We start from the raw sequence: 12,215 nt of genomic DNA on the forward strand, positions 1-12,215 counted from the left end.
GAGTACTTCACCTCTTTACACTAGACAAAATCCACTATGTTACAACTCACTACTGTATAATGAGGCAGCATGAGGCACTTTGTTCCGGGGGTGTCCATCTTTTTAGGCTCAGTTTTAGGGCAGCAGTGTGCATGCCTAAAGTGACGGGACACATCAGTATAGAGGAAAAAAGAGTCCAAAGTGCCTCAATGTAACAAGTGGTTCCATTGGGGGTTTCGTCTGAATCATGTTTTTGGGGGATTAACATGGAAACCCCAACGTAAATGATTAGTGTAGCGCTAAGGATAAATGTGAACCAAACTTTATAGAGAGAGTTTTATTCTTCGGGTCCAGCACATTTACAGCGAGATCGGATTCATATTTTTTTATGTTTTGCTACTTTTACACATTAAAAACTATTTCTTGTCATATTCTCAGAGCTGTAACTTTTTTATTTTTCCACCAAGAGAGATGCCTGGGGGCTTGCTTTTTGTGGGATGAGTAGAAGATTTTATTGATACCATTTTGCAGCATATAACATTTTATAATAGCATTTTATTAAGATTTTTCAGACACAGAATGAACAAAAGCCAACAGTTCAGATCTGATTTTATTTATTAACATCAAAAGAGGAAAAAAGAAGCTATATACCTTAAAATTGTTTAAGCTTTATTTAAATTAGAATAAAGTTTTTATTATATAAAACAATGACCCATGATAAAATAAGGACACAATGTGCAAATGAAAAACCACAAGAAAGTGGTGATGTGCTAAAGGGTTACCAATAAAGCGCCAAATGGTTCAAAACAAACAAAAAAATAAGCAAATGTCATTTAAAGTATACGGTTAAGTAAGAGGCCATAAGGGGTAAACCAGGGGTTAACAAACCTCCTGTTAAGATTACATTGGCCAGGTAAGTGATTAATATAATGTTACCAAATAGAATCTTGTGACAGAAAACAGCAATTCATAAATATACACAAAGTAAATCTATGTATGTGCAAAGTATCATATAAATGACGCAAAATAGTGCATGCTGAATGCTTAAGAAAGATTCACTGAAGTTGAAGGAAATCATAAAAAAAAGAAGTAACTTAAAGAAAAGTGTAAGGCAAATAGTGCAGGCACATTACCTATGAGTTGCAGGCTGGGTACCCCGACGCGCATTTCGCATGTAGCTTTTTCAAGGGGAGCATAAAAAGCTACATGCGAAACGCTTTGGTGTGGCTTTTCATTTGCACATTGTGTCCTCATTATTTTATCATGGGTCATTGTTTTATATAAAAAACTTTTTTATTCTAATTTAAATGAAGCTTGAACAATTTTAAGATATATAACTTCTTTTTTCCTCTTTTGATGTAATTGAATGCTTGAAGCTGCCTTTTCTAGGTGTTTAATACATTTTGAACCTTTTCCTGATTTTCTTTATTGGCGTTCACTGCGGCCAAAGCGATAAGATTATTCATGATTCAGGTCAGCATAATCACAGTGATGCAAGATTTATTTTGCTTTTTTTATGTTTCGCTACTTTTGCACACTAGAATCAAGCAATATTTTTACAAAAAACATAATTTGTTTGTTGCATCGCCACATTCCGAGAGCTATAACTCTTACTTTTGAGGTTTTTTTTTTACATATGACATTTTTTATCACTTTTCATTCCACATATTATGTGTCAGTATGATGAAAAAGCTTTTAGTTATTTCTTTTAATAGTGTTCACAGGCAGTATTGGATAAATAAGTTGACAGGCTTAAATCTCCAGTTCTGGACGTAGTAATAATGGTTATTTGTATGTTTTCTGTTTATTTCTTTTTTTTTTAATAGATAGCAAAACAGTTTATTTTTTGTTTTTTTTTTTAAACATTTTTACAAAGTTATGTTGACATTTTATTATATTATTTTACTTGGTTCCATTATGGGACTTGACCGTTTTTCACTTTGATTGCTGATCCAATGCACTGCAGTACTTCTGTATTGCAGGGTCTTAGACCTGTCACTGTTACACTGACTTATGGCCTGATTCAAGATACCTTCAAAAGTCTTTTGAGGTCCTTGATGAATGGTACAAAGAGAGATGGGCCATCCTCAATATATTGCAGGTAGTTTTTAATGTGATGGCAGAGTATATTTATGAAGTTAATGATATAGAACATCCTTAGACAATGGGGCTCAAAATAGGACACTAACTCTTACACCCCAAGCAGGAGGATTATTTTCCCCTCTCTTTCCCCCATTACACTCCAGCCCAGCACTGAATTGGATATGGATCTGTAATTTACATTCCTTGTTCTACTTCATGAAGACACAAACAAACCAGATTTCTGGGATTCCATGAAGCTTACAATAGTTACATAGCCAACAAATCTCATTACAGGTCACTCATTTGCAAGAAAATTGTTCTTATTATCTTATAGCTGAAGGGCAGGATTGCTAAACTGACCACACTAAAAAATTTAAAGGGAATAAGTCACCAGGTTTTTTTGTCATCTAATTTGAGAGCAGTATAATTTAGAGGCAGAGACCCTGATTTCAGCAATGTCTCACTTACTGGGCTGTAGTTTTGACAAAATCAATGTTTTATTAGCAGGAGATTATCAATAGAGGACTAGTAAACCTGCTGCCATGTAGGCCAGCCACGCTCCCACTACTGATTGGCAGCTTTTTACCTATCCACAGTGTACAAGCTGCCAATCAGAGGTGCAGGCGGGGTTATACAGAGCTCAGCATTCAGAGAACTGGTAAATCTGCAGCAGAGAAAACAGGGATTTTATAAAAAGACAGCAAGCGGCCCAGTGAGTGACACATCACTTGAATCAACATCTCTGCTCCTACATTATGGTGCGCTCAGATGAGGTAGAAGAAACATAGTGACAGATTCCCTGTAAGAATCTGGGCCAGAAAAAAGAAGACGTCTACTGTTTGAAATAATTATTTTTGGCAAACTCTAATTATTAGTGTTCAGAAAAAAAAAAGTCATTCACATGAAGAAGACAGGAATAGGTATGTCACAAAACTCAAGATAAAAAGCGGACGGCACCGCTGTTACCGTATGACTTCAAATGATGTGCGGCATACAGAAGCCCAGCAGCTGGGAATCTCGGGTGCCAGACCTGGAAACAGTCAATCCTGGGAATCCATGCAAAGAGAAAAGGTCGCACTCATCGAGATGAAAGTTTCACTGATTTATTGACATATCATAAACATGTCAAGTCGGGGAGTGACATAAGGAGTGCAAGAAAGGCTGACAACGGCCGTTTTGCGCTGCTCGAGCGCTTCAATGGGTCAACCCGTTGAAGCGCTCGAGCAGCGCGAAACGGCCATTGTCAGCCTTTCTTGCACTCCTTATGTCACTCCCCCGACTTGACATGTTTATGATATGTCAATAAATCAGTGAAACTTTCATCTCGATGAGTGCGACCTTTTCTCTTTGCATGAATTCCCAGGAATAGGTATGTATTTACTTAAAAATTCCCTTCTTCGTGCATTGTTACATTTTCAATTGTTACAATTTTGTTTGCGAAATATACACATTAGAGGCGAATACTTTTTTTAGAGCATTATAGTATTTCTGAAGACCAGCTTATGGTCCATTAAGATGACACCTGGTTAAGACCACACTTTCCCCAGACCATACCTGGCCAAGTCCTTATCTTACCAAGACTACACCTTCACAAGACCATACTTTCTTCAGACCACACCTGGCCAAGTTCTTATCTTACCAAGACTACACCTTCACAAGACCACACTTTACCAAGACCACACCTGGCCAAGTCCTTATCTCACCAAGACTACACCTGGTCAAGACCATTCTTTCCCCAGACCACACCTGACCAAGTCCTTATCTTACCATGACTGCACCTTCATAAGACCATACTTTACCAAGACCACACCTGGCCAAGTCCTTATCTTACCAACACTACACCTGGTCAAGACCATACTTTCCTCAGACCACACCTGGCCAAGTCCTTATCTTACCAAGACTACACCTTCACAAGACCATACTTTCCCCAGACCACACCTGGCCAAGTCCTTATCTTACCAAGACTACACCTTCACAAGACCACACTTTACCAAGACCACACCTGGCCAAGTCCTTATCTCACCAAGACTACACCTGGTCAAGATCACTCTTTCCCCAGACCACACCTGGCCAAGTCCTTATCTTACCAAGACTACATCTTCACAAGACCATACTTTACCAAGACCACACCTGCCTAAAACCACATATGTCCAAGTCCATAGCTGCCCAAGACCACACCTGGCCAAAATCAAACCAGTTCCAGACCACGCCTGCCCAACACCATACCTGCACAGGACCACACTTGCCCCAGACCACACCTGCCAAGTCCATACCTTACCAAGACCACCCCTGCCCCAGACCACACCTGCCCAAGTCCATACCTTACCAAGACGATGCCTGTCTAAGACCACACCTGGTCTTTAACATGAAATAATTCATAACACAGGGGGGAGGACGAATCCAAAACACAACTGGCGGTCATGATAAAATTGCTTTATTGAAGTGGTAAGGCAAGACACAAACAACATGCTATAAAGCCATTTAGAAACATGAACAGCAGATAGGGACACAGAGGCCCAAGTTGCCAATACTGCACATAGGGATACTTATAATAACATGGCAATATAATTATTACCACACAGTAGAACAAAAGCCTAACAGCTGATGTAACCTAATATAATGCCCAAAACATGCTGAAGGGTACCTAAGCTGAATGGCAGTAAAACCAGGCAGTAGTCATAGATATATATTCATGTGAATAATGTATTACCTGAACACTGGCAGGTGGCGAGCGAGGGGTCCCTGTGTCCGCCCCAACGCGCGTTTCGGAACACCTTAGTCAGGGAGCGCAATAGATGGGGTAAAAAACGCAATTTAAATAGCAGGCTTAGACCGGAAAAGACACTGACGGCGCAACCGGAAGTAATCAGAGGTTTCCATGGTGACGCGCACGCTATTGTGTGCATAGATAATAAGTATAAGCGGCAGTGTGAACAGATGCCTGGGAGGCACCCACGCCCCTCCAGGCATGACGATAGGGAGGTGTGACGCCCAGAACACGCGGGGCCCCGCGAGACTGGAAGCCCATAGCTCCCGACGTCAGCACTGGAGGTGCTGTGAGAGCCACACAGGCGCAGTAAAGGGACAAAGAAACGCCACCATATTGGAAACTGGCAGATATGCATAGATTCCCACAGATCTGTAAGGATAACTATTAGCACACGTAAAAAAGATGTTGCACATCAATTATACAACTATTGTTTACACATATCAATATGAGATAGATGGTTCTATGTGTTGTGAACAGAGACCTATTTAAAGCTAGTATACTATATGGGGGCAATTGCAATAAGATAATACTCATACATGTAGCTAGTAAAAGATATATATATGTGTATATATGCATTGCTAACACACATGTAATGAAATGTAAAAGTAATACAAACATACAGATTAGCAATAGAATACATTCAATAATAGACAGGATACTATGATCCAAAATAGAATAACAGCACTATAAATATCTATATACAAGCTTCCATTATGGTAGGTAATCAATAGCATTCTAATTGCAACAACAAAAGAATAACATGGCTACTCCAAAGTGTCCATACAACACCGTATAAATGGTACAGAATGGGGTCAGTAGCTGCCCAAGACCACACCTAGCCAAATCCACACCTGTTCCAGACCACACCTGCCCAAGACCATCCCTTCCCCTAGACCACACCTGCCCAAGTCCATACCTTACCAAGACCATCCCTTCCCCTAGACCACACCTGCCCAAGTCCATACCTTACCAAGACCATGCCTGTCTAAGACCACACCTGGTCTTTAACATGAAATAATTCAGTAGAAAAATATTGTACAAAACATGATGAAGAACAAACTCTGCCTCTGAGAAAAAAAAAATGATTAACAAGGTTCTAGTTAGAAATTTGTCAAACACAGTTGTACATGTCTATAGGAGCTGACGGGAACATTAATAATCCCTTGGTGAGAAAAAGCAAATTGACGCTCCTTCGCTATTTTTATTGCTAAGCTGAGCTGTTCAAATATACAGATTGGGTTTGGTCTCATAAGGTAAATGCTGACCTTACCAGCAATGTTCACTTTACGTTGTGATCCTGATCATCAAAGAATGAAACGTGACAATGAAGAAAACTCATTTTGTCCTTGGAATAGTTGATATGAGACTATGTTATGCTTTGCAGTTGACAGACTTTTTCCCAGATGTATCCCTAAAAGATAATATATAACAGGTACAATATTTATTTGAAGGCATTACGTACTTCCAAGACAAGTGACTTACATGACTTGTGTAGAGCATGGATTGGAGAGGTCCATCAGAGCTTCACTATGGCCATTAGAAAGAAATCATTAGTAGAAAATCCCCTCAATGACATACTTGTACCCTAAGGCTATGTTTACACTGAGGTTTTTGAGGTGTACAAAATACTGAGTTTTTCACTCAAAAACTGTTTCGCGAAATGTTCCTTTTTGGGAAATGTTTGGAGTTTTTATTTTCCTTGAGTGTTTCATGACATGGTTTTGAAATATTTTGGAAGAGTTTTTGTATAAAGATTTTTTTGTAGCCTTTTGTTTAAACAATGCTTAGTTTGCAGCAGATTCCATCAGGATCCGCTTAAAATATATGACATGCACTTTTTTCCCGCTTGGCGTTTTTCTAAAACGCTTCAGGGAAAAAAAAATGCTCAAAAACTCCTCCTATGAGGAGCAAAGTGGATTTCTCATTTAAAAGAATAGGACGATTTTTCCAATTGTGTGGTTTTTGAGTAGGATCCATTAAAATAGCTGTCTACAAATATCTCAAGCCAACGAATATCAAAGACGGTCACATTCGCGCGCCAGCCGTGCATTCCGATAGGGATTACTGCAGCTCCAGCCGAGTACCTCAAGGAGGAAGTAAATATCGATAATAGCAGAGCCCGGTCAGAAGGAGCGCAGAGAGGAAGAATAATGGATTAAAATCTTCTTTTATTACAGTCCACAACGCGTTTCGACAGAAACATCTGTCTTCCTCAGGTGGCAGTACAAAGGTTATGTCAAGGAGAGGTATATAAAAGGGCAATAGCCAATCCGAGATAACTAACAAGTAATGCGTCATGATATTAGAACATGGGAAGTTAAAAACATGAGGAATAGGGAAATAAAACATAAATACATATAATGTATTAACATAACTGGGGAAACGAAAACAATCAATAATAAATTAATTAATTAATAAAATGCTATATAGAAAATATACCATATAAAAAAATCAAAGATAAAAAGCAAAATATCACCGATTTTGTGACGTTATAGCGATATCTCTAGCGATATCGCTATGTGTGATACTTACCTCCGACCGGCTCCCCCGCTGTCCATCGCTGATCATGCGAGAATGTCCGGCTCCATTTCTCATCGGGCGCTTCCTGCTGGGCTTCCTGCTGTGACGACGAGCGACGCGTGGAGGCGGGCGGGAGGACGTCAGGATCACTGTGTGTGAAAGGTGAGTATCGTGCGCTGCGTCGCTGCTGCATCACTGTGAGGTCTGACTGTGTGACAGCTCACTAGCGATCATTTAGCGATGCACCAGCGATCCTGACCGGGTCGGATCGCTGGTGCATCGCTAAATGTAAAGGGGCCTTTAACTATGAAGGTAAAGCTAAAACATATTTTTGTAGAAATAAATCCACGTAATGTGAAAGATTACAGGTAATGGATTTGATCCCTGAAATAATAATAATAGGGCGGCCAGGGGGGTTTTATCGGATCTTTATGGATCTTTGGTAAAAAATAAAAAAGGGCAGTCTGAATTTGGAAATATTCAGAAATCTGTACTCCTTCAAATTTAAAATCCCAAGTGACCTGGCATCTTTAATAAAAGTGGTATATTCCGAAAAAATAGAGGATGAAGGGTCATAAGCAAGTTTATAATAGTATTCAGAATCGCTTAAGAGCCTAAAACCCTCATCATTGTAACGATGTCGGACCATAATAACCCCCCCCCTTTTTCCGCATTTCTTATAATTATATCTTTATTCGCTCTCAATGAATGGAGCGCTTTATTTTCCGCAGGGCTCAAGTTAAAAGTTTTTTTATAGACAGGGGGAAGAAAACGCAAATCTTTTAATACAAGTTGTTGGAATGTTTCTATATGTGGGCCTCTATGATGGACAGGGTAAAAATTGCCCGGACCAGTTTTAGGATTAACGTGAATATAAGAATCATGATTCATCACCTGCGGTTCGGGGGCTCTTTTCTTCTCCTCAATAAGAAAATGTGGTTGTAACGTAATTTTTCTAAAAAACTCGTTTAAATCGAGATAGAGATTGAAAGTATTCAAAGGTGCATCTGGGCAAAAAGATAGACCTCTTTCCACTAAAGATGTTTCAGAGTCAGAGAGTATATATTCTGATAGGTTAAAAATATTTGATTTAACCGTTTCACCTTCTATGTTGTTGCTGATTTTTTTATTTTTGGATTTGGAGACAATTCTCGATTTTCCACTCCCTCTACATCCTCTCCTTCTCTTTTCCTTTTTATTTTTGATGATGGACTTGGGGCCACCTGAAAAAAATGAGTGATCTTATTTTTGTTGTTATTATTGTTTCCCAAGGGAGCTACAGGGATAGCCGAAACCTGGATGGAGGAGGGGGATTGTGACGGGAAAAAATATTATTGGTACATGGTGGATCGCCTAACTGGGTGATCAATCGCTCTATGACTTCCACTGTTTTGATAACCGGTGGAGGGGGGATCGTCAAACTAAGGGAAGGAGGAAGGGCAAAAAAGGACACAGAATTAGTGGATGAATGAGAGGAAGGAAAATCATCATGAATGGTGAACTGGGAAAGTCCTCCCAGGTCATCAATCAAAGAACCCTGATCAGGGTTACACAACTCATGAGTTGATTCAGGGGGAACAGACTCTAAATGGGTTAAGGCAATACAGGGTTCCTCTGATTCTTCACTGGTTTCATCTACCAATGGAGATGTAACAGTGCCAGTGGGAATCACAGGAGCATGGGTGGAAATGGTAGTTTTATTAGCAATACACCCTGCTTGATTAGTAGACCCTTTCAGGGTATCTTTATGCTGTTGATAAAATAGATTCTGCTGCTTGTTTTTAAAATTAACTTCATTGCCCATTTTAGTAGAGGCTCCCTTCGTTCTCGGGGAGTTTATAGGCGAGTTATTAGTCAGCTCCATATGGTTAATGGTTACAGCTGGTTTGTCAGCCAAATTGGCTGCCCTATCCCTTAGAAGCTTACCAACCTTTTTATTAATCAAATCATCCTCAAATTTTGTTAATTTATTATACAGTTTGTCATTTAGATCCTGAAAATCCATGGACATGGAAAATTGCTGTAGTTTGTGTTTAAGGGTATCCAATTCAGAGAGGGCGGTGATGGCTTCAGACTTACGTTTAGAAATAATTAATACTTCCATTAGGGCAGTGGAACATTTTAAGCGTATATTGTCCCATGAGTTGGTAAATTCAGGGTCATTTAAAAATGATGATTGTTGGGCAGTCACTAACCCTTTAGGGATCAATTTCTCAGAAATGTATTGCTGTAAGAAAAGCACATCGATGATTCAGGTAATCCAGGGTGTTTTGCATGTAGGACCCCGAAATGCCTATGTTGTACATCAATTACAAATGGGGTAAAACACTTTGAATCTCGGACTACTGGCGCAAGCTTTAAAATTAAAGGTCATGTCACCTGTCAATCAAGCTTTGTTATCTATTTGATTGAATGTGACTGTGGATTACAATAAGTGGGTAGGACGATCCAGTCTATGCATAACAGGCTCAACAAACACCGCCAGAACATCAGAAACGGGTTTATGTTGCACAGCCTTTCTAAACATTTTTTGTATGCACACAATAAAAATCCCAGTTTACTAACACTCACAGTCATTGAACATGTAAATGAGGATGTGACCAACCGATATGAAAATCTTATTAGGAGGGAAGGTTTTTGGAATTTCAAATTGGGCACACTGGCACCAGAGGGGTTAAATCTTACTATTGAGAAACCTTAGGGATATTTTGCTTTTTATCTTTGTTTTTTTATATGGTATATTTTCTATATAGCATTTTATTAATTTATTATTGATTGTTTTCGTTTCACCAGTTATGTTAATACATTATATGTATTTATGTTTTATTTCCCTATTCCTCTATTCCTCATGTTTTTAACTTCCCATTTTCTAATATCATGACGCATTAATTGTTTGTTACTCGGATTGGCTATTGCCCTTTTATATACCTCCCCTTGACATAACCTATGTACTGCCACCTGAGGAAGACAGATGTTTATGTCGAAACGCGTTGTGGACTGTAATAAAAGAAGATTTTAATCCATTATTCTCCCTCTCTGCGCTCCTTCTGACCGGGCTCTGCTTTTATCGATACAAATATCTCAAAGGCTGTCACATTGTAGAAGGATCATCTTTATTCTCATTTGCACAAGGAAAGACTAGAAGCAATGGGATGAAACTGAATGGGAGGAGACACAGATTAGATATTAGAAAAAAACTTCTTGACAGTGAGGGTGATCAATGAGTAGAACAGGCTGCCACGAGAGGTGGTGAGTTCTCGTTCAATAGAAGCCTTCAAACAGAGACATCTGACTGGGATGATTTAGTGAATCCTGCTTTGAGCAGGGGGTTGGACCAGATGGCCCAGGAGGTCCCTTCCAACTCTACCCTTCTATGATTCTATGATATGATTCTATGATTCCATGAAAATAAAAGTTGTAAAAAAAAATTTGTGTGAAGATAGCCTAAGGCTATGCGCACATGGGGTCTTTTAGATGCCAAAACAGCTAAAGAGTTTATCAAGGCGAAGCCATTTCAGGAAAACACTGTCAGTGGTTTTCCCGAGGGTGGACTCACCATTATTCTTGTGGTGGCACAACAACCCTATAATGATAAGAAGAATGAATATGTCCTTTATTTTAATCATTTCAGGGCTCTTGAACTTTGAAGCAGTTAGAAGTGACATAAGACAGAACATGTACACAGCACCATTGCTTTGGCATTGCTGTGCACCAAGTTCATTTCATGGGACATTTTTACAGTGTTTTTTCAGGTGGATTGTGGGTGACAAGACGCTGGGTGCACATAGCCTAATAACAAGAACAGAATTGGGCTTTTTTGGTGAAAGGGTCTCCAAAAACCATATTCAAGGATACTAAAGATAATTTGCTCATGGTCAACTAGAGTTTCTGCTCTGTCTGTCCGTAGCCTTCCTAGTCAACCACATTACTGTGATCAGGTTGGTTTCGCCGGGTTACCCCAATTTTTTGGCCATTTACGCTTTGCAGTGTATGAAAGTTATAACATTGAAATTAACCAAGTAGCCAGAAGGGTTTTACTGGAGCGTCGTATTTGTGGAGGGAGATAACCTGACAACCAGTAGGACATTTTTAGCTGTGTGTCCTTCAAAGAGGACAATAGATGGGACTTACCTATAAAACAACCAAGACTAGAACAAGTGAGTCACTCTTTGTGCATGTTAGTACATTGTGGGGAAAGAATGCAAAAAATGAATTTTAATGTCAGTCTTCAATGTAGATCTTCATGAGATCTCTTCCTGTAGCAGATCTTGATCGCTGTGGTCTATGTTACATGTAATCTCCACAGCAAAATACTCTGGGGCTTGTAGTTCAATGATGTTTAAAGCAAGTCACAGATGCTCAACTGTGATCACAGAGCAATCAAAGAACTGTGGCCACGTCTGTCGAAACTTGAATATTCACAGATACACTTTAAGTAGTGGATCACTTTAGAAAATCCATTTTTGATAGAAGGGATCTGTAACTCGACAGTTGGATCTAATTGTCTAGGGTAATCTGGTTGTTTATTTCCCCTGTAGAGGCACTGCAGTGGAATTGAAGTATTACACAGTTCCTGCTGAAATGAATAGATATGCTGGGTCCTCCAGAGCCAGGAAAGCTCTTTGCAAGTGATATTTTATCATATATCATATGTTAAAATATTAAAATCAGTGGGCTGTCCTATTTTTGGGCCTCTGTTTATTCTCTTCCAGCTACATACTTTCTAAGGGAGCCTCTCATTTATGACAGTTTTCGCAGTGCGTCACTGCAATGGTCTGTGTGTGACCGTGGGTGTGGTGTCATTCTAGTTTGCAATATAGTTGAATTTCCAGTTCTGTGTGAGTTGGATACGGGGACAGGAGTG

This window comes from Dendrobates tinctorius, unplaced genomic scaffold (genome assembly GCF_039654945.1).
Source record: "Dendrobates tinctorius isolate UK_male_01 unplaced genomic scaffold, ASM3965494v1 ptg000037l, whole genome shotgun sequence".
Taxonomy (NCBI): domain Eukaryota; kingdom Metazoa; phylum Chordata; class Amphibia; order Anura; family Dendrobatidae; genus Dendrobates; species Dendrobates tinctorius.